The sequence below is a fragment of the Nothobranchius furzeri genome, chromosome 2 (genome assembly GCF_043380555.1).
Source record: "Nothobranchius furzeri strain GRZ-AD chromosome 2, NfurGRZ-RIMD1, whole genome shotgun sequence".
Lineage (NCBI taxonomy): Eukaryota > Metazoa > Chordata > Actinopteri > Cyprinodontiformes > Nothobranchiidae > Nothobranchius > Nothobranchius furzeri.
In genome coordinates this window covers 61,569,421-61,593,308 of record NC_091742.1, presented here as the reverse complement: position 1 = coordinate 61,593,308, position 23,888 = coordinate 61,569,421, and the positions used below count along the sequence as shown (strand labels likewise).

Below are 23,888 nucleotides of genomic sequence, written 5' to 3'. Positions count from 1 at the left end.
TCAAAGCGTGGGGAAAAAGTAGCGGCTTATAGTCCGGAAAATACGGTATTTCAAACAGTGGTTTTGACTTATCTTTACTAACCTTCACTGCAATTAGATGCCAGCTGTGACAATAAATGTTTTACTAAAACTTCATGTTGTCACAATGTGAAAGCACAGTGGTGGAACTATTATAGTTTGTGGATGGGTAACTTTATTGAAATTAAAGCTTTAGATGTGACAGTTTAGTCTAAAATGTTAAATTTAAACTCGGGTTTTTGTTTTGTGTGACAATCCTTGAAGGGCTAGTTCAAGTCCAGACTGGCAGGCATCCTTATGAAGAGTAAGAGACAAAAAATTATTTAAATGAGAAACATTTTATCTTACCCAACTGTGGAAACACATACATTTTTGTTTTAATCACTATGTTGTTTCAAAGAGGATCGGATGTTTATGAGACCGTCGGCTGAAATCACGGGATGTCTGGTTTCATCTACACTGACATGTTGCCCCCGCCCCACCCGGTTTTCGTCTGCCTCCATGGTTGCTGGGCAGCTCCCAGGCGAGCTGTCGCCTCACAGGCAACCGACTGGTGATGACACATGATGGCGTAGGACAGGGCAACGGGGGGGAGTCAAACACATCCTCACTCTGTCCTCCTTTTTGGGGACGCAAATAGAGGCCTGTCCCCCCAAATCATCCAAACCGCCTCCTCCTTCACATCTGCACTCCGAGCGAGTCTGTTGTAGTTTGTGTCAGGATGCTGTTTTCTTTGTGGGTTCCATCTGTACAGGTTACTATTTGACCTCTAAAGTGTTTAAATCAGAAATCAGCAATGAAAATTATTCAGTTTTACATTAAAATAACTGCATTTTGTACTTTGATTTATTTCATTTGGTAATTTCTCTACAAAATATGATCAGTTCACAGTGACCTGCCTGGGGTTTACTTCAGAAAATGATTTTCCAGCACATTCCAAACAGCAAAAGTCTTCCATGTTGGTGAAATGACCGCCTCTGGGCAGCGTTTTGAACATCCAGGGGCTCGCCTGCTGATTGATGGAGCTCTACGAAATGCTCTCAGGCAGCGTAAGCATTTCTATACAGAACGCATTTGCCACTTGTCTGAACTTTGAAATGCAGCTGTCGCCCCAAGGGCACGAAACCAGCACCTGGTTCTGTCCTGCTTTACATAAAAGATGTGTACCTGTGTTTGAGCTTGTAGGTTTAGCGTTTTGCGTGAGTGAACGTCATTCCTCGGGTTTTTTGTGAGTGGAACTGCAAAACATACAAGCGGGGAATAAAAACAATCAGATACTATTTTAGTTGTGTTTTTAAAGCATGCAATCTGCAGACTTCATGCACAAAGTCTGAAACCAAGCCACATTTCCCACGGTTTTCAGTCCCAAACAGGATATTACTCTCTAAGGCAGCAGCTCCTGACCCGAGGTCACATCAGACTTAGTGGACGTATTAAAAGAACTGGATTCTGTGTTCCAAGCTTCAAAATTAAAGCTTCTTTCCACGTTATAAATAAATAGCCTCCGCAAAATTCAGATTCAGTCTGGCTAATTCTCACTGGAGACTTATTACTGTCTCAGGTTTTAGAGATGACCGAAGTAGGGGTAGACTGATATATTAATCAGTCGATATATCAGGCTGATATTTACCATTTTTCTATATATCAGCATCAGCGGATATAACTCCTTAGTAGGGCTGATTTAAAGTCGTGCACATCCCCAGGCAGCCCTGTGCTGCTGCAGATTCTAATTCAAAGTGTAAGTAAAACCTAAATAACTTTTTTTTTGCTGATAACCTGTATAGATGAGTGTCTAATGGTGCCGTAGACGTGTGTAATCATTAGTGCGGCAGTTTAGTGCAACTTACTTTAATATTAATATTTCAGCCGTCTGTCCTGACGGTGACATGGTTTTTGTGCAACACAGTGGGAAAAAAATTACTTTCAATAAAAAAAAGTTGTGGTTAAGTGTGTAAAATAATCAGCTGCAGGCAGACGTTTCTGTAGTAAAGAACCCATAAAAAACGAATGTTTCTTTCCACAAACAGCCATGAGGTCTCTCGTTTAGCCCTGGTCTGTTTGTGCATGGCAGGAATAAATGAAATATCTGGCTTAGTGTCTGGGTTCAAGGATGCGCATCATAAAGCAAGGCCTGTTGTTCTCAACAGTGCTGTATGGACAAAGAGACTAATTCATGCTTCTGCGCCAGCTCCACACACACACACACACACACACACACACACACACACACACACACACACACACACACACACACACACACACACACACATTGACAGACTTCTTCAAGCTGTTTTGTGTCTGCCGCTAGATATCTTCAGCTTAAGCTGGGTTTCCCCCAGCGCTTTATAAGCCTGGCTTTGCTTGGCCACACCCCACCCCTGACGGCCGAATCCGCCAGTCTTGACTCGTTTTCTGGGGAAAAGCCCGCAGCTTTCTCTCATTTTTTTCAGAGCCCAATGGCGGTGCTGTTTACAAAAGCGGCGTCCTGACCAATCATAAGCTTGCTTGTTTAGAATGATGGGCTTGACTCCTTCCATCCTGGAGATCCTGATGGAGAGCCCTCACAAGGACGGAGAATGGTGTTGCGTGTCTCCGTACCGACGCAGAAGCATAAGCTAGGTTTTACAGATAGATGTACGTGGAGATGGCGTGTGTTACCATCGTAGCTTCAGTAGAGTTAAAAGGGAGCTTTGCCTGATAAAAGTAATGCCGGGTTTTGCAGGCAAGCTAACAGGCACAGCTTTTCTGTGAAAGCTCGTAGCGTACCTTTGTGCGGCAGCTTTGTTCCGTCTACACAACTAACCCAAAGTGAGCCCAAACTTTAGGACTTGCTGGTGAATCTTTTAACAATTTTCTTCCCCCACTGTGCAACGCCGCCATATTGTCCCTGGTGTTCTTCTTCTTCACCAGGTGTTTTTAGCTCATTGGCACGAGGAGTGCCCCCTAATGGACTTCTGCAGTAGTTGTTAAAAAATGGATTCAGTGGAAAAAGCATACTGGTACTCGTTTGTGAGACGAAATATCATGATATTTCACAGAATCTGTATTTTGTCCCATCCCTAATCTGCATTTGACTTTTAATTTGAAAGTGTCTGGATGTTTTACCCTGCTTTCGTGTTTGACTTCCTGTCTGCGGAGTTTGATGGGTTTGGAAGCTTCGTCTTCGTCTTCGTCTTCCTCCGCTTATCCGGGTCCGGGTCGCGGGGGCAGCATCCCAACTAGGGAGCTCCAGGCCGTCCTCTCCCCGGCCTTGTCCACCAGCTCCTCCGGCAGGACCCCAAGGCATTCCCAGACCAGATTGGAGATGTAACCTCTCCAACGTGTCCTGGGTCGACCCGGGGGCCTTCTGCCGGCAGGACATGCCCGAAACACCTCCCCGGGGAGGCGTCCAGGAGGCATCCTGACTAGATGCCCAAACCACCTCAACTGGCTCCTTTCGATCCGGAGGAGCAGCGGTTCTACTCCGAGTCCCTCCCGAATGTCCGAGCTCCTCACCCTATCTCTAAGGCTGAGCCCGGCCACCCTACGGAGGAAACTCATTTCGGCCGCTTGTATCCGCGATCTCGTTCTTTCGGTCATTACCCAAAGCTCATGACCATAGGTGAGGATTGGGACGTAGATCGACCGGTAAATCGAGAGCCTGGCTTTCTGGCTCAGCTCCCTCTTCCCCACGACAGATCGGCTCAGCGTCCGCATCACTGCAGACGCCGAACCAATCCGCCTGTCGATCTCCCGATCCCTCCTACCCTCACTCGTGAACAAGACCCCGAGATACTTAAACTCCTCCACTTGAGGTAGGACCTCTCCCCCGACCCGGAGATGGCAAGCCACCCTTTTCCGGTCGAGAACCATGGTCTCAGATTTGGAGGTGCTGATCCTCATCCCAGCCGCTTCACATTCGGCCGCGAACCTACCCAGCAAGAGCTGAAGGTCAGAGCTGGATGAAGCTAGGAGGACCACATCATCCGCAAAAAGCAGAGACGAGATTCTCCTGCCACCAAACTCGACACACTCCACACCACGGCTGCGTCTAGAAATTCTGTCCATAAAAGTGATGAACAGAACCGGTGACAAAGGGCAGCCCTGGCGGAGTCCAACCCTCACTGGGAACAGGTCCGACTTACTACCGGCTATGCGGACCAAACTCACGCTCCTCTGGTAAAGGGACTGAATGGCCCTTAACAGAAATCCACCCACCCCATACTCCTGGAGCGTCCCCCACAGGGTGCCCCTGGAGACACGGTCATAAGCCTTCTCCAAATCCACAAAGCACATGTGGATTGGTTGGGCAAACTCCCATGCCCCCTCCATCCCCCTTGCAAGGGTATAGAGCTGGTCCACAGTTCCACGGCCAGGACGAAAACCACATTGCTCCTCCTCTATCTGAGATTCAACTATCGATCGGACCCTCCTCTCCAGTACCTTGGAGTAGACCTTTCCAGGGAGGCTGAGGAGTTTGATCCCCCTATAGTTGGAACTAGGGCTGGGGGTAAACGATTATTTTTAAAACGATTATTCTGACGATTATTTTATCGAATAGTCGACTATTCTAATGACTATTTAGAAAATTAATCTAATGATTATTTTTCTGTTGCACAATTAACAAAAACCAGAAAATGTCAAATAAATTCCTCAAAAAAAAAATTGATAAATTCTTACTGTAAGAGAATAAACCCTACAGGCCTTCCATTTTGTATAACACTGCGTTTATTGTGTTGGTTGGTTATGTTCTGATGACGTGTAGAACTTGGGAGTGCAGGCTGCTGCCTGAGAGGTGGTAGAAGATGGAGTGTCTCCATGCTGCTTTGTTTTGGTCACTTATGTGCGTGAGGCGAGTGGTCTTACGGGTTAAACCAAACTCAGGTGGTATTTTACACTAAACCGAAAACCCACAACACTCTAAATGTAATAAAAGGGAGATCTACACCACAAAAAAGATGAACTCTAAACCAAAACGTAACAGCTTATCCCAACGCAAGAAGCTGTTAGCGAAGATGCTAACAGTAGCTTTACCAACATTAAGTTCAAGTTACCAAGTTTAAATAAACCAAAAACACCCAGCAGCAAACAGACCAGCACGGAGGAGAGACTGCTACCACCAAAACAGCTCTCCTCATGTCTGAAAGAAGCTCCTTTATTAAGGGAGAAGCGCTCCCGGTGATTTTCTACATCTGCGATAGACACGAAGCAGCGCATCTGACCCCGGAAGTTGTTGTCCGTTGCCGGGAGACGAAGGGGCAAAATAGGAAAATAATCTAGTAGTGGACGGACGTTGTTCCGGGTCTTCGGTATTTGGCGGAGATGTTAGTGAAGGCGGAGAAGAGGGCGAACTAGAGGAAGAACAGGCAGATTCCTCCTCTATTTACAAACTCCTGGGGATGCAACAAGTGGGCGCGGTGCGTCGACTTCCGGATCTGACGTCGACAAATTTTTAGAATCGAGCCGTCGACTTCGTCGAGGCTTCGCTACAGCCCTAGTTGGAACACACCCTCAGGTCACCCTTCTTAAAGATGGGGACCACCACCCCGGTCTGCCACTCCCTAGGAACTGCCCCCGATGACCACGCAATGTTGTAGAGACGTGTCAACCATGACAGCCCTACAACATCCATAGCCTTGAAATACCCAGGACGAACCTCATCCGCCCCCGGGGCTCCGCCGCTGTGTAGTTGTTTGACTACCTCAGCAACTTCTGCCCCCGAGATCGGACAGTCCATCCCCAGGTCTCCCAGCTCTGGTTCCTCCTCGGAATGCGCATTGGTGGGATTGAGGAGCTCCTCAAAGTATTCCTTCCACCGTACGACTATAGCCTCAGTTGACGTCAGCAGCTCCCCATCCTCACTGTAAACAGTGTGAGCGAGTTGCTGCTTTCCTCTCCTGAGGCGCCGGACAGTTTGCCAGAACCTCTTTGGAGCCGATCGATAGTCTTTCTCCATGGCCTCACCAAACTCCTCCCACGCCCGAGATTTTGCCTCGGGTTTGGAAGCGTAGCGTGTAACAAATAGTAACGACAGCGGTGGAAAGGAACCCGTCCACAATAAGGGCAACTAATCGCAGCTTAGTGCGTTTCCCTTCAGTTCGCAGTGCTTTCATGTCCAGTGGAAAGGAAGCTTGGGTAATTATTGCCCACTGCCAAAAGATAGGGCTGTTTAGATCCGAAATATGTCCTGAATCTGAATGAAGTTCTCTTTTTAAACACCTACAGCTGATTTAATAATAATAATAATACATTAAACTTATACAGCGCTTGTTTAGGACACTCAAAGATGCTTTCATGCACTCTCACATTCACACACTGCCAGTGACGGTAAGCTACTTTGTAGCCACAGCCACCCTGGGGCGGTCTGACAGAGGCGAGGCTGCCATTTGGCGCCATTGGCCCCACTGACCCCCACCAACACAGGCAAGTTGGGTGAAGTGTCTTGCCCAAGGACACAACAGCAGAATATCCCTGGCGGGAGCTGGAATCAATCACATGACTCTCCAATCAGGAGACAACCCGCTCTACCTCCTGAGCTACTGCTGCCCACATTTACTGTTTCTAATCCAAAAATTGTTGCACCTAAGTTATTTTTATAGAAGTTGGACTAATATGTTCTGACATTGCACAAAATGCCACAAGATTTCAATACTTAAGCAAAACTACAGTGTCAGACATCAGCAAAGACATTAGCCAAATGATTGGAGAAACATCTAATTAAAAGACAGCAGCTATCTGAAGAAGAATCTGTCAAAAGAAAAAGCACCAGGTATAAGGTATAACACTAAAGGTTTGTGTTTGGGGTTTCGACTCGCTGACACGTTGGTGCTTTCAGTCGTTTTTGATTTTAGAAACATTCTGGGGTTCAATGGGGGACCATAACCCTTATTATGTCCTGAAATGACACAACGTTCATACTTCCTTCACTTTGCTGCTCAACTCAGTGATCTAGCAACATTATGTTTTGCTGTTTGAGATGAAACGTCAGTCAATTAAAGTACAATTATGTTATCTACCTTCATTATTCTGTTCATTTGTTTATCATTAGTGTGTTACATGCCACAGTTAATAACCATTCATTCATATAGCAGCTTATTAACGGATACGACGAAGCTTCGTATCTGCGAGTGTTCTTAAAAAGGCTAAACGAATCCCACTGAGATCACTCACAGAAGAAAAGAGACAGCAGGCCCTTTGAAATACATATAAACATTAAAGAAGTGTTAGATTGTGTTCTGTAGAAAGTAGAACAATTATCCTTGGGTCCATATTTTAGTTTCCCTGTGCAGAATTTCACAGAAAGGTTGGTTATGAACAGCTTGAGACGTCCAGCTCTTCCTGGACTTGATGCATTTAGCACACTTGTGTTTGTGTGTCTTGTTATGAAGGTGTGTGTTGGCACGAGGGTGAGTGTGTGTGTGTGTGTGTGTGTGTGTGTGTGTGTGTGTGTGTGTGTGTGTGTGTGTGTGTGTGTGTGTGTGTGTGTGTGTGTGTGTGTGTGAGGGGATGGGGCGGCTGTCTAGAGTGAATTATAGATGAGGAAGTGTGTGTGTGTGTGTGTGGTTGGGGGGGGGGGGGGGGGGGGGGGGGGTCTCAGAGGAGATATGTTGTGTGGACCTCCAGATTTAAATCACAAATTGAACAACATTTATGTTCCGAAACGAAGCTTGTTTTATTTTAGAATGTACGTTAACATCTCCTTCCAATAAAAGTCCAAATCTTTAGTTTTTTTGTTAAGTATTAAATATTTAATATTCTAGCTGTTAGCTGCCAGCATGGACTCGGTTTAGAGAGTGTTGATGCACTTGGCAGAGACCCTAATCTAAGGCTACTTACACAGAAGTGAGGTGTGTTGCCCAAGGAAACGACCACCGTTACCTCAGAAAAATAGCGTTTACGAATTTTAATTGATTGATGAGCTAACAGCTGGTCTGAAAACAGTGTAAACATGTCACTACCAGTTTGAATAATCTTCACAATGTGAGGTTAACTTTGTAAACATGGGAGAGAACTTTACATGATAAAATGAAAGTAAATGTCATCATCATCTGCGAAATGTAGCGCTTTTGGTGCTTCACAGGAAACCCTCAGCATTTTAACTTGTTTTAGAAGAAATAAAGGTAAAACATTTGCTTATGTAGTTGGCCAACTAATCTGTCCATGTTTAATTATTATAAATGGCTTCTCCTATTGAAATACAGGCGGATAACCCTGTAAAAATCTTTCTGTCATCTCCTCCGTTTGATCATTTTAATAAAGCCTCATCTGCTCGTACACAGCGCTTAGATCAGAGTTAATTTCCTGTTTGCTTTTTTCCTGATGAGAAGAAATCTGTGGATTAGTTCATCCTCTGACCTCCTTCTTCATTGCCCTTTTTTGCTTCCCTCCATGTGACCTATTTGGCCTCTCTCTGAGAGGAACACAGATCAAATTTGATGTGAGGGTGGCTAAAGGACGGTTGCACCTTTCCAGGGACCTGAGTGGAATTAGTTGTTTAACCTTATTGTTTGTTTTATTTTGATTCCTGGCTTGTTTTGCTCTTGGGAATTACTTGTCTTGGTCCTCTCGCCTCTTTATCCAGCTGAAGTTAAACCTTCTAAAATGTGCAGGGAATGGAAACAGATGTTTCAGCCTCAATTGGAGCTGTTTGTTTTTGGTTTGTCCTCAGATTTGTCCCGCTTTGATCTGTCAGTAGAAACTCTGGATTTCAAATTAAAAGCCCATAACCCCTACAGACACTAAAACCACAGACTCAAGTGATCTGAAGGTATTTATTTCATATAGGGTTTGTTCTAAACAAGGATATAAAAGTCAATGCAATCCTTCTGCGGTGCAGTCAAGAAAGCATTAACTCCAGTCAGTGTAAAACCAGTTTAGTGTGTGTCACATGTATAAAACCTATTTATGATGTGTGTAATGTCAACTGCATCAAAGGATCACATTGTTGGTTTAGAAATGACAGATAATTTTTAACAGGATGGTAATTAGCCAAGTGTTAATAACCAAATTTAGCGTAGAATTGTGTTAATTTGTTTTAGTTTTATTTCTTAAAAGTGTGGAACACAGAAACACATTTTAAAATGATTATTTCTGATTATAATCAGTCTTTGAGTTTTCATGCAGGCTGAACATGATAATAGTCTCCTACACCCATCTCCTGCAGATAGAAAACCGACGGTGAAACTCTAGGATTGTCACTGTCACTAACATTCATGGACTCACCCATCTTGACTCACGACGGGGAACGCTCTTGTTGATTTAGCGTCCCGGAAACAGCAGAGAACTTATCCACTAGCAGAAGCTAACTAATAGCATTAGCACCTCCACCACACAGCAGAACTCCTTCAGACTTGTGTTATTTGTGGAGATCAAACATCAATGCTGCAGTGTTGCTGTTAGCTAATCAGAGGCGAGGTGTCCGCATGTCAGGAAAGAAGACTCCAAATCCTGTCGCGTCCAGCTACGTCACAGGTTGTTATAATAGTAAATGATTACGGATTGATAATTAGCCATGTGCTAATTTAGCCATGAGTTGGCCCTATAAAACAAGAGTTCAGGTGTATATAGCAGCCTTCTTTTCTAGTATATGAAAGGTTGATACTTTGAATCCTGAAATCCATGTTTTCAGTGTTAATTTATATTTTATAAAACTGTTTTAGTTTGATATCAACAGCAGAGCATAAAGATAATTGAAAAAAATGACATGAAGCAGTAAAGGGAATTATTTTTAAGTGGGAGAGAAACTATTTGTCTTTTCCTCCCAGTGGAACTCTATTCTTTCATCCTTTAACTTCTGGTTTCTTCTCCCCCTCCTTCAATAAATCAGCCTCCTTCCTGTTTGCAGACTCTCTCCTGTCTTCTCTAAATGCTTGGCTCCAAAATCTCCTCAAACAGTCATTTCACACTAGTTACCGTTAACAGGATCCTCTGTGTTTTACCTCATCGTCCCAGCGCTGCACAGACATGTAAATCTGTCTGTTTTTAGTTTGTGGACTGAGATCTTACCCATCATCCCCTGGCTCTGTCCCAGTAGACCAGTCCAAGCCTTCAACAAATCTTAAAAACATCTCACTGGAAGAGCTGCTCTACTTGGCACAGAGAGGACACTTGTAATCACTTGTTAGTGGGAAAATAACCACTTGAATTTATTTTTGGATTATTGCTTTTACTGCAGTGGCCTTGGAAACTCACTTTCCAACTCATATTTTGATTCTTCTATCTACCCACACTGTTTTGCGTCTCCTCCATTAACTCGACTGCGTGTGTCTGTTGTGTTGCTGAAGTTTCTTTCATTCAAACTTGAGCGATCTTTAAAGAAATATGCATCTAACGAGTCAGTTACTTTTTATAATTCCATTATTTTCATCTCTCGTGCAGGTCTGAGACGGTTCTACGCAGCACTTTTCTGGATAATTAGTGGAAACAGCCTTTAAACTCAGGTAAGTTGACTCAAAAATAATTAATCAGTTATACAAAGTTATGTATTTGAAGGAGATTTGATCTTAATGATTGTTTTATGGGTTTACAGTTTTTACCTCCAGTCCAGTAGGTGTCAGTAATGTTCTGGTTTTTCAGCTGGTAAAAATGCAGAAGGATTTTAAACTAGGAAGTAGACTCAGCCACTGTTGCTATTTCCCCTAACTCCAGTATCTTTAAAGGGTTGTGATGAGCTATGGAATTTTTTTTAATGAAAAATTTGCTTACGACACTTTTGTGTATGTCAAACCTGCAAAAGGAATTCAAAATGTGTACGTTTCTGAAAATGTACAGATTTTTAGTCACAATTTAGTTTAAAGAAAATCTCCATTTGTTCATAATTTTTTTTTTTTTTTTTTTTTTTTTTTTTTTTTTTTGCAGTTTGGTCATCAACTCCTCAGATATTTACTACACGTTTCTCGCCTATTCTGACTCAAACGGTTTCCATTAGACATGTTCTGATTAGGTGTTTTTGCCACACACACTGATCACATGGATCAGCAGTAAAAGTTTCAATGTAGTCATGATTAAAGACCGATCAATGTGGGTTTTTCTTTTACCAATACTGATGCCTATATGTAGAGGTCATGCTGCCGATTTTCATGGCCAACATCGACGTTTTCTGCTTTTTCGCATTCGAATGTCACTCACAACTACAGTGGACGAGCATTGTCTCTGAGCTTGAATCAGTTGTGTTTTGAATTTAACAACCATTCAAACAAACCAATAAACTGACCAAGTATTGATTATAAAACATGTAACTGAAAGTAAATATCAGTAGACAATAATGTTTAGAGCATTAATTAAGCAGGTGTCTTTCAGGAACATAAAAATACATTTAACCCTCCCACTGTCCTAATGGGTGTGACCCCGTGAGGAAAGTTGATAATTGAGCAGGGTTGATGGTTTATCCCTTGGGTCCACGTGGCAGAGGTGAGGAGTGAGCACCACCTCACTCCTGCCACATGGACCCAAGGGACAAACCATCAACTCTGCTCAATGGTCAACTTTCCTCACGGGGTCACACCCATTAGGACAGTGGGAGGGTTAAATAAAAATTGGCAACAGCATCGGGGACATACCCATCCTTAAAGTAACAGCAGCTTTATCTCTGTGAATGTTGGGTTAGAAACATGACCAGTTTCATATTTGACACAGCTCTGAAGCTCTCTGCTGGCCAGATACTGCACTTAACAGTTTTGTGGAGCGGGTAGGTGACGGGGCGCTCTTATACTTGCATTACGGCTGTTAGCTATTTTCTATGTTGTTTGCTTTTTCAGCTTGGTAACTGTCAATAAAAACACAAAACGTAGAAAAAGAAGAAGTTTGCTTTTCTGTTGGCATTGTGGGGAAGCCTGGAAGTAAAAGTACGTTTCTGGAGGTGAAGCAAAGAGCTAAAACCGCCTATGCTAGTTTGAGGGAGCTGAAAAAGACTATGAAATGATGGGCTGATGGTGACCTGGCTTTGTTGCTACTGGACTTGTAAGTAATAATATGTTGTCCAACAGTGTGAATCTTTTTACTTTGTGGCTTATTTGTTAAGACTTGGCTTATGCTAGTGTTAGCTTGTTGTTAACACTAGCTAGAGCAGGCTGCAGCAGGGTTGTTCACAGTAGTTGTTATTCCACTTTCAACCCGCAGGGCAGAGGAGCAGGAAACTGCTCTGTGGTACTTAAAATCAGCTCTACTAAAAAGGTAAATTGGCTGATGCCAATAATTATAAGATGGTAAATATCAGCCCGATGCAGTGGTCTGGACCTAGTTATGATCAGTGCTAGTGGCTTCACGTTCTGGACAAAAATGACTCATAACATTGCCTTAATTTAGACAAAAACATGATTTTACTTACTTTTTTAGAGAATAAAAACTTGCAGCACAATGCAGAGATTCATAAGGACATCTCAAAAACACATATTTAGCTGTGGTCAGGAACTAAATCTGTAAAATATTGACATCAGTAAGGCTCTCAACAGGTTAAATAGTGCAGAAAGTTAAATAATTTATTATGTGATTTTTTAAAATTGTTAATTACCTGCACAGGGCTCCATGTTCAGCTACTTGGGTCTAGTTATTTCGATTCTGATCTGAATCTTGCTACCCTTGGTTGGGGGTTGGAATATAGATGGATCCTTAACTGAAAGACCATGGGGTGTTTCTCAATGTCAAGGCGCCTGGCCTTGCGGGGCGATGTCTTGCAAGGCCATGTGCCTTACTTACGAGGACACTGTCCTTCCTTGGTCAAAGAAAACGCTTAAATGGAGCAGACTTGCATCACGTCACCGCGGCTTCCACGGCGGTCACGTAACGTCACGTGACACGGGAGATAACGTTATATTTTATATGCATTAGTTTCAATATAAATATATAATGAGTCTTTTACTTTTTAAATTGTGTAAATGTTTATTAAATTAAAAATATAAGTGAGTTACTACCTGCTAGACACCGAAGCTGCAACTACAAAGCAACTAACCAACCATAGATAACTTCTTTGGATCTAAATAAACATTTTAAATTAGATGACTTGCTTTTAAACTGAAAATTGTCTCCGAAGTAGCTGCCGGCTTCTGAGCCGCCGTCTTTTTGAAAATACCGTGGTGTATTCTGGGTAATTTTTGACCAAGGCTAGGCTACAAGACACCTCCCGTGTATCCTTGCTCAGCTAGCTAAACGGCTAACAAACAGAGAACACACGCCTCAGTAGAACATGAACATTGGAAAACGTCTTGACGGTTCCTGATGACATATCTCGGCAGGGCCAAGACATCAAGGCAAGGTTCCTTGGCATTGAGAAACACCCCGTGCAACATCACAACAGCCTGGAGCAACACAACCTTGATCCATTGGTTCTTCTTTAGTTCCATCCTGCCATCATTCGTGAATGTTAGACCACAGTATTTATTAGATTAATTTCTGTGATGAAGGACCACGACAAACTGGATACCTTGTCATAGATAGGTGGACTACGTCCAAGTGGGCCAACCAGCTACTGGGGGACAAATCAAGGTCTGGTGGAACGGCGAGGGTAGTTTCCCTGGCATCATTGGCTGACTTTAGGCAGGAGTTGCCTTCGCAGTTTTTAATTCATAAGTTAAACCTGAAGCTAACTCAACAGCTGCTCCTCCTACTTTGTAGTCAGTTCCCCAGTCCTGTGGGTTGAAGCTTCATTTCATTTTGACCTGCACCTGAAACCAAAAACATACAAGCCTGGCCCACCACCATCTGTTCTGCTCTCTGCCACCATCACCGACATTTCACACTTTTCCCATGACTCACTGGGCCTCAGGAGTAAGCGGCTGCATTCATCCAGATGATGAGCGTGGCCGTTTGTGGATGGATAATAGCAGAGGGGATAGTGCTCAGCAACATGTGGAAGGCACAGGATATTTTAGGAGACAGACAAAACAGTAATTAAGTCGAAACGCTGATTGCAAGTGTAAGGCCGTGCAAGACATAAAGTGGTGATGCCAAAGTATCGGGGAGGGTTCGTTGCAGTGACAACGTGAGCTGCATAAAAGGAAGTTGAGGGAAACCTCCTGCTGCAGGAGAGTATTGCAGCAGGGCTATTTTTGTTCCTAGCAGCCAGTTGTGTAATGTGTAAGTAATGAAAACAGACCTGCTGGTATCAAGTCTTCTGCGATCAGAGATGGAGGAGGCGGGCTAGATGAGGCAAAAAGTCTGATTTAAATAACCTGTATAAATGTTACAAACTGATTCTGGAGAAGAAAAACACTGGGAAAAGTCATTTCAGATTTCTGTCGAAGCAAATGAAAGAATTTGCTGCAAAACCTTTGGTGAGCATTGGAATCAAGATTCAGTCAGAAAATAGGCCTGCTGGCATCCCAGGAAAAACTGTTGAGTTTGCTCTTTGCATTATGTAAACTTGATACTTGATGTTTTTATTTCTTTACTCTCCTAAATTTAGTCAAAGGGATCAAACAAACCCTATAATTTAGATACATTTATATATTTTAAAATAAAGACACTGAGGTTAAAAATGACCCCAGGAGCCAGAGTATTGATGGGTTTAAATGGCTTGGTTTCCATTTGTGTCAGCGCAGTTAGAAAGGAACCCCAAGGGGACGGGCCTGCAGGATTTGGTGGCCTACTTCTGGATACATAACAAGGGTCAGAGTCAGTTCTCTGCTGCTGCTATCATTTACTGACTTTGAGGTGTCATTTAAAACAGAAACTATGACATCACCACAGGGTGGGGCTCAATTCAGGAGACTGGATGAAAAGTAATTTTATTAGAAAATCCACTCAAAATTCCCAATCTTTTACCTTTTTTTTCCTTTTAGAACAAAGACAAACGGATAACATTTTGTTATTTTTTAAGGTTGCACACAACTGTTTTAGGTTGGCAACAAATTAAAGATGACTAACAAAATAAGTATGAGTCACATTTCCCGCCTCCATCAAGTCTTCTGCGATCAGAGATGGAGGAGGCGGGCTAGGTGAGGCAAAAAGTCTGATTTAAATAACTCATATAAACGTTACAAACTGAATCTGGAGAAGAAAAACACTTGGAAAAAGTCATTTCAGATTTCTGTCGAAGCAAATGAAAGAATTTGCTGCAAAACCTTTGGTGAGCATTGGAATCAAGATCCAGTCAACAAATATGCTTATTTATTTCTTTACTGTGGTGCAGTTCAATAAAATTCATGTTTTATGCACTAGATTGCTTATTTATTCTATAACTGCTCTTCTGATTTAGTCGTTTCTTTTAAATTATTAACTTCTGAAATGTTTGGGTTAGTCATCTGCAAAGCTCAAGTTTTAAAGAGAAAGCTCACTGCAAACCCGTTTTTTTCAATGATTGGCCACCCTGGTTTTATCATGCAGGTTGATCATGAAAATAATCTCCTACACCTTCTTCCTGCATTAGCGTTTAATAGAAAATATACGGTGAAACGCTCAAGTTAGAAAAGTCTGTTGATTCTATGTCACATTGAAAAGTATCATTCATGGGCTCACCCATCTTAGCTCAAAACCGGTAAAGCCTGCTGCGCACCGGAAGCGTCAGCGGCGCGGAGCAGCAGCGGAATGTCGCCTCTTCAAATATAATCCATTAGAGTTTATAGGGGTGATTCAAACCAGCCGCAACGCAGCTATTTTCAGGCGCTTCCCAGAAGCGGCACGCCGTGTTGCACCGCTAAGGACGGGACTGGGTTCTATTTTTGCCGCGAGCCACTTCTGGGACACGATTTCCGCAGTTAACATAAGTCTAGACAGGAAATTGCACACTTTTTCAGTGTAAAATCCCTGGTAATTTTCAAAATAAAAGTCTATTGCAGCGATGTGATTTCATATCTTTGTAGATTACATCAATACAAGTGACCTAACAGCATATTTACTCCCAGCTTTGTTCCAGAAGTGCAGCGTTGTGTTTTTATGGCTTTAATCCTGGCTGTGGAGAGGAACAACATCTCATATGACATCAAACAGCGATATCAAAGGTGATTTCCTTCTTTTGGGTTTAATGGCGGATGGCATAAACTTGAGGGATTTTGTGATCTCATGAGTTAACCGAGGAAAATAGTGGAAGTCTCGAGGGATTTTGTGATCTTGTGAGTCGAGCGACCAATACAGCGGAAAAGGCTGAGTCATGTGCCCTGGAGTGTAGCGATGCTGTTCCGTGCTGCTGATGCTTTCAGTGTGCAGTAGAGGTCATGTTGTTGTTGTTTTAGCATCCAGGAAACAGCAGAGAACATCTTGGATAGTAGAAGCTAACCGTTAGCATTAGCAACTCCACCACACAGCAGAACTTCCTCAGGCTTGTGTTATTTGTAGAGATAAAACATCAAAGTTGCAGAGCAAACGGAGTCAGCGGTAGAGTTGGGTTGATGTGAGCCAATCAGAAGTGAGATGTCCAAATATCAGGAAATAAGACTTCGGTTGCTGTTAGCGGGGCAAATTTCCAGTTTAAATGCAACTCAACTAACTGAGGCTGATATCTAAAATGTTTTTTTTTTCCGATCCAAAGCAGTTGCAGCTTTGGCGGCTAGCGGGTACTAACTTGCTTATACATTTGATTTAATCAAAATATGCCCAATTAAAACAGTAAAAGGCTCATAATACATCTACACTGAAATACGATGGGCGGGATGTAAACAAAGCGTGTGAGCAAAAGGCAGGCCCTGGGCAGCCGTGGTCACGTGAGGTAAGTCTGTTCCATTTAACCATTTGCTTGACCAAGGCAGGACAGTGTCCTTGTAAGCAAGATGCCTTGACATTGAGAAACACCCCTTTTGTTCATAAAAGTGAAGAAGAAGAAAAGATCTTTTCTATAGCGCCTCTCAAGATAAAAATCATGAGGCGCTTCACAAAAACAAAAAATGTTAAAATATTTTTAAAAAGTTTTAGAAAATGATTAAAATATATTTAAAATGAGCAAAAAATAGACAATTGTGATTAAAAATGTAAAGAAAGAGAGAGAGTGAATAGGAAGGAGGGAAATCAGTGGATCCTGAGGAAGGTGGAATAGGTGGGGAGAGCAGAATAAGGAGAGGGTGAAGAAGGTCACACCAAAAACAGCTTGAACATGTGAGTTTTCAGCTGATTTTTAAAGGAGACCACTGAGTCCACTGATCTCAGGCTCAGGGGGAGAGAGTTCCAGAGTCTGGGGGCCACAGCAGCAAATGATCTTCACCTTTGGTCTTTAGCCTGGTGCCGCACAACCAGTAGGCTTTGATCATTGGACCTCAGGGACCCGCTGGGGGTGTAGGGACTAAGAAGATCACCAATGTATGATGGTTCTTGTCCATGTAAGGCCCTATAGACCAGAACCAGGATCTTGAAATGAACCCTGAAGTTGACTGGCAGCCAATGAAGCTGGAGGAGAAGCGGGGTGATGTGGGTGTGTTTGGAGGACTTGGTCAGAAGCTGAGCACAGGCATTCTGAACCACCTGTAGACGGTTCAGGGAGGTTCTGCTCAGACACGTGAAAAGAGAGTTACAGTAGTCTAAGCGTGAGGAGATTAATGCGGCTTGTCTCTGCAGTGAGCCAATAGTCTCCCAAACTGTAGGGGGCAGCATGGAGCTCTACGGCATGCATCCAACACTACACCATAGTAGAAGTAAAAATTACTGTTGTTTACAACATGGCATTCCAGCATTTTTTAACAGCGTCCTCGTCTTTTCGAACAGTGCGAGCTATTTCTCTCCAAGAATTATTAACAACATGTTGATCACGGCGATCTTTGAGAGCTGAATCATACAAATGTATGTGTTTACGAACCTCTGCCATACTAGTTCTTACTAATCCGCCATGTTTTTCCGCGTCTGACCGTCCGCGTGGTTAGAACATTTCCTAGGTGCGCGGTGCGGAAAGTTTGGGCCGTGCGGAGGCGCGGTGGAGGGACGTGGTTGTTAAAATGACGCACCTCGCTGACGCGTCAAGCATAAACCAACCTTCAGTCTTATCTTCATTCAGCTGTAGAAAGGTTTTAATAGCGTCTAAGCAGGTGTGTAACAGCTGCAGCTTAGACATCTCATGGGGCTTAAAGGAGATGTACAGTTGGATGTCATCTGCTTAAAGATGGTAGGAGATTCCTTTGAAGAAGCTCAGGGTTTGCTGAAGAGGGAGCAGATAGAGGAGGAAGAGCAGAGAACCCAGCACAGGACCTTGTGGGACACCATGGGTAAGAGAGGTGGTGGAGGACCTAAACTTGGAGACGGACACAGAAAATGAGCGCTCAGAAAGATAAGAGGAGAACCACTCCAGAGCAGATCCTGATAGGCCTACCCATTCTGTCAGCCTCAGGTAGGCTTATCAGGATCTGCTCTGGAGTGGTTCTCAAGTGCACATTGCACAATATTTCACATTTGTCCTAAATTATTAAGATTCAGGAAATTGTCATTTTAATTAGATTTTTCATTTAGGAAGTTGATGTATTGGTTAATAATTTTAACTAAAAATTATTAGTTCAAAAATGTGTTGAATTATTTGTGTATTAACTGATCTGAGTTATTTTACACCAGGTATCCTTTCTGATCTTTTAAATCCAATATGGTTCAAGCTGGAACTGCCTTGATCTCAATCCACAATCCTTTATTTCAGGTGCAAACACCAATAAGTCACTATTTGTCCATATGTCATGGGTAAGGTACAGCCATGTCACACACAGTCTTCTGGTTTCTCATCACCCTTATAGGTCTTTTCCAACGGCACCATTCAGTGTGACTTGGTTCGGTCTGGCTGCTTTTTCCAACAGCACGCTTTGGTGTTTTCCCCTTACTTTTCAGTCTCTGCTTCATTGTGGGACCAAAGGCTGAGCCGGGCTGGCATCGCAACTGATGGCTGCTGATTGGCTAGGGGGCGGAGTCACTGGTTGCGTTCTGACTGCTGCCTCGCTGCCTGCAGCCATTTTGTGGTTCAGAGTCTGACCAAAAGGCCATAAAACTGAACAGAACGTTCACTGACATTTTTGTGCAGAGTTGTGTTTCTGTGTAGCAAACAGATCTCCTCTCACTGATCACCTCATGTAAAGATCGTCCCACCTTGATTGGACTATGAGGGGCACACTGACTTTTTCTCATGGATTTGCCATGGAAAACCAACTACACTGAGGTGATCTGAGTTAATCCGCGCTGTGCTGAGCTGTTTTAGGCTGAGTAGTGCTGCTGGAAAAGGCCTAATTGATGCCAGGGTTGGCTTTTCACGCCAAGGGCAGGCAGTCCCTGGAGAAGCTTTTTAGAGGATGCCATCAGATGCTGTCACTTTTTGGAGACTGTCTAATAAGTTGTTTGTGCTTGTACTATTTTCTATGAATTTTATATTTTAACCAAGTTAAAATTACATCACTGTTTTATTTTTATTGAAGAACTGCTGTGTTAAACTTGAAGTGAGTTGCCATAGTTGAAGTCCTCTCTCGACTATCCAGGAAGTTCCATGTTGGACCGGTTCTGACAAAGTTGCAGCTGCAAAACCAACAAATGCACATAAAACAAAAACTCAGGTCTCAGGAATATGAATATGTTTATCAAAAGGCCTCATAAGCAAACATAATGGAGGCTTTTTTTTCCACACAACCCATACTGTCAGTGTGTTTTGCCCTCATTCTGCAATCCTGATTTTAAACATCACTATAGGATCCATCAGATGTGTGTTTCATTAAGAAGGAATGACAAAATCTAAGCATGCTTTAAAAATGAGAAGTGACCAAATAATTATTTTATTTTATTTTGTGTTTTTTTTTTTTTTTTTTGTAATAGTTTGGAGCCAAATCAAAATACAAATGAGAAAAAAATGCCTTACATCCCTACAGATGAATTATTTAAATATGTACTTACACATTCCAGTCATTGTAGTATGATCAAATTGCTTTCATATTCCGTATAATAGGCCACCACAATTCTCCTCTTGTTCATGTCTGTGTGTGCACGTGGCTTTTTGTTCCCAGTTACTTCATTCACACTTCTCTGACAGCACTTCTTATGCTTTAATTCTTTCTAACGTCTTGCTAAGTCAATGAAGTGTAATCTGCTCATGCACTGCTACGCATGAGCAGGAGGGAGAGGGGGTTGCGTTGAGTCAATAGCAGGTCAGGAGCACTTTAGCTATCCCTCAGTTGGTTGAAGGTTAAGTTTTTATTCAGAAATTCAAAAGAAAAAATTGTATTTTATCTAAAACAACAAACGTTCACAGTATTATTGTAGAAAAATGAAAATTGATGATGTTCAGGGATTTAAAAATATACATTTTTGAAGAATTTTCTTTATCTGGCCTTTTTGTCACATAAAATGCACCCAAAAAACTGTAGAATTAGGAAGTGTTAGAGAGAGAAAAGTTAAGATGTATGTTAGGGCTTAGTAAGTTGTAATCCTATTAGAAAACCCCAGATGGAACCTAAATAGACAAACAGATTAAATAAGAGTTGATTATGCAAACGTGTCATTTAATACAATCATATGTTAAGCAAGCATTGGAATTTTGTCAGGAAAATAAATTGTATGTAGATTATATTTAGAAGTGATAGGCGTAGCTTAGGAGTGGAGGATGTCTGCTACAGAGCTGCTAACGCTGTGGGCAGGTGCTGGACCTACTCACCAAAGTGTAAATGGGGTCAACAAAAATATCTAATTTTTTCTTCTGAGAAAAAAAACAAGTTTTTGGTGTAAATGAGATAAACAAACTACAACTTAAAGACTGTTCATGACTGATTTCAGTCATCACTTTTAGAAGAGCTTAAGGTATATTTTATAGAAGCAACAGGTAGTTTTTTTTTGTTTGTTTGTTTGTGTTTTTAATTTTTAGCTAGGGCTTCAACATTGATTTCAGTTAGAAAATTAACCAGTTTCATATTTGACACTACTCTGCAGTCTTCTGCTGACCAAAAACCACAGAGTTACAGATAGTTTTGTGGAGCGGGTAGGCGTCCTATAGGAGGGGCTCTTTACCTGCTTCACGGCTGTTAGCTGTAATGCTAGCGGTTAGCATATTTAGTTAGCTGATTGTCAATAAAAAGCACAAGACAAAGAAAATAAAGAAGTTTGTTTTTTTCTCACTAACATCACATCTAGGAAGTATAACATAAAGAATGTGTCTCACTGGATTCCTCAGTCGATGCAAAATTATGAGGACACACGACGTATGACACTTTTCTCAGAAAGGCTGTTCATAGTTGAGAAACTACAAATCTGGGCATGCAGGACAAAGAAGGACAGAGACCAATAAATATTAGTAGTATAAATAAATGTTAGTTTATTTGTTTAGAGTGTCTATGCTCAGCATGCCTATGAGGTCTTTGTCGATGAATAATCACCTCATGAGCAGAGAAATCATCCCTAATAGAGGAGATCCGGCCAAGTTTCTCAGACATCCAGCGGCTCACACGGAGGATTAAGGCCAGGTTGGGCTGCTGAAACAGGCTGCCAGAGATCCCTCCTAAATGGACGTTGACATTCCGATGCGAGCGGCGCTCCATGGAGGCATGATGTGTGACCCAGATCATGGTGGGTTCGGCGAGGCGCAGACAGGGAGGGGAGCGAGATTGGATTAGGACCGGGTTGGGGGTGAAATCTGAGGGTGGACAATGCTGCAGTGAACGTGAAAGAAAACAGATAACGGCAAAACAAGAATATAAATCCATCTTTCAGTTCTTTTTAAAACACAGAAAGGTTTTATTTACCTGCAACGTTTCGTTTGCGGCTGCAAACTTCGTCAGGCTGACACTTTGCAGCCGCAAACGAAACGTTGCAAGTAAATAAAACCTTTCTGTGTTTCAAAAAGAACTGAAAGATGGAATTAGAATTTCAACACAGCAAGAACACACCAAAGATGTTTAAAGAATATAAATCGAGTGTGCCTCACGGCTTGATGCCACACCTTCTTCTATCTGTAACAAAACTCCGCTGGCCTATTCAATTTAAGACGTCAATCCTTAGATTTAATGAGACCTGACCGTCCTTTCTGACTCCTGGTGTGACTGGTTTAACTCTTTTAAGACCGTAACAATGGGTTGGCTGTAGGATGTCAGCTGTGCCACCCACCACCAAAACTCTAAAGGCTGCAAACCTCATTATACGGTGATTAGATCATGTCCAGCATGGGTTTCATGGCGATACCGAAGGACACTGAATGGTACCAGAGAGCATGTGTAGCTAGTTTTTACTCGTGTTAGTAATGTAAACAAGCTGACTGGTGCTTGTGAGGCCATTCTGATCCTTACAGATGACTTAAAACTGGAAAATGGTTAAACGCAGCAAAACTAGTAAACAGCTTAGAGGGGGCAACAAGAAAGGGCAACGTCAGCTCCCGTTAGCAGCAGGATGACATGATCTGCCTGGAGAGCAGGGTTTAAAGAGGGAGCAGACCCAAACAACAAAAGGAAATAAGTTTAGCATCAAAGGTTGCAGAAGTTAGAATATTAAAGGTCAACTTTTAGAATGTACGTTTTATTCATCTCATATTATATAGAAGATAAATAAAGTTGGATTTACTCTATAAACTTTTAAAATTACATTTTGTTTTAATTCTATCCAGTTTCTGCATGTTTATTTTAAATAATAAAATCAGATATGTTTTTCTTGGGTTTTCCATGAGGTTAAAATATGATAATTATTTTAATATGCATTATTAGGGCAGATAATGCATTTTGGCATTGTGTTGTAACCAAAAAATGGCGGTGGTGGCCACCTCCCATTTTGGCCCAAAAACGTGTTATTGGAGCCTATGGAAATGAATTGTCCGGTATATATGTCGATGGTTGTAACTAAGCTGACTATAACACGCCTGTGGGTGTAGAGTGCAAACACCACAAAAACTACAAGCCCCAGAATGCACTGGGACATGCAACCAAACATCACACCGATGCTCATTTGAGTCTTAACAACTCCCAAATCCTGATCCACATATGTTGCAATACTAAATGTGTTTTTCTTTTAAATAAATTCCATCAGTTGCCATTTTTGCAAAAATCCTAAAGAAAAGAAAGTCTCTAAACTCGTTTTCCGGGTCCTCTCACATCAGACACCAGTGCATCCAATAAATAATCAGAGATAGTAAATGCTGTAGTTTTGGGAATATGTGCGAGATGTAGATGTTTGTGTTTGTGGAAACAAAAAAGAGGAAAACGAAGCAGCTTTTTTGTTTAAAGTGGTGAAATGCTTTTTGTGAGGACAGTGGGTGAGGAAATGTGGCATGATGTTGCCAAAACAGCAGCTGAAAGCAGGTCAGTGCGAGCCAGCGTCAACACAGTCAGGCTGTTAACACACCAGCTTTCTTCCTTGGCAACAGCTGGGGCCAGACTCGCCTGCGACCGAGCCCTGGGCTCTCAGTCTCAGACACTTTGTCCCAGTGTCTGTTGACAGTAGGCCCTCCTCCTCCTTCTCTTGTGACCCTTCCATCTTCACACTGCACCAGACATTTGCTACAACCCCCAAGTAGCCTGTCGTCATGTTACACTGCAGATCTGGAGAGTAAACAATAGTAGTAATAGAAAGAGATGCATGTGTTTCTCCCGCTGAGACTGATGATCTTAGAGTACAATTAGCTGCAGCTACTTGATGATAATGATGCTGTTTTAGCTAAGCTGACAAGCGCTTTATCCCCCCCCCCCCCCCCCCCGCTAATCTTGTTTAAAAATTAGCATTACGCATTTGCCCCAAAAAGCGAAACACTGTTTTTACTGGTGAAAGACTTGATTATAATGAAATACTTTATTACGTAAAATAATTAACTGTTTCATGTTATAATTAGTCATTTGTTTCTGTGCAGATTTCAGGGCAAGCCCCCAATCTGATGTTGCCATGGTTTAACTCCAACCAAACCCAACACCTCTGGGGACATCAAGCAACACATAGAATCACCTCATCCATATTTGGTACCCAGAAATATAAATGTTAGATGGATATGCTTGTACACAAATGACCACAAACCTGTCCTAAATAGCAGCTGCAACCAATCTCTTTTTTGT

At 42.4% G+C, this 23,888-nt stretch overlaps 1 protein-coding gene across 8 annotated transcripts in view; it reads left to right on the top strand.

Annotated features, from left to right (window-relative positions):
- Positions 1-23,888, top strand: part of LOC107377230 (microtubule-associated protein tau) — a 98,708-nt gene that overhangs the window by 40,929 nt on the left and 33,891 nt on the right. For all 8 annotated transcript variants that reach the window (XM_054747646.2, XM_054747651.2, XM_054747650.2 and 5 more), the window contains one exon: positions 10,375-10,436. The gene's annotated coding sequence lies outside the window, so the exon portion shown is untranslated. The remainder of the gene's footprint in view (positions 1-10,374; positions 10,437-23,888) is intronic.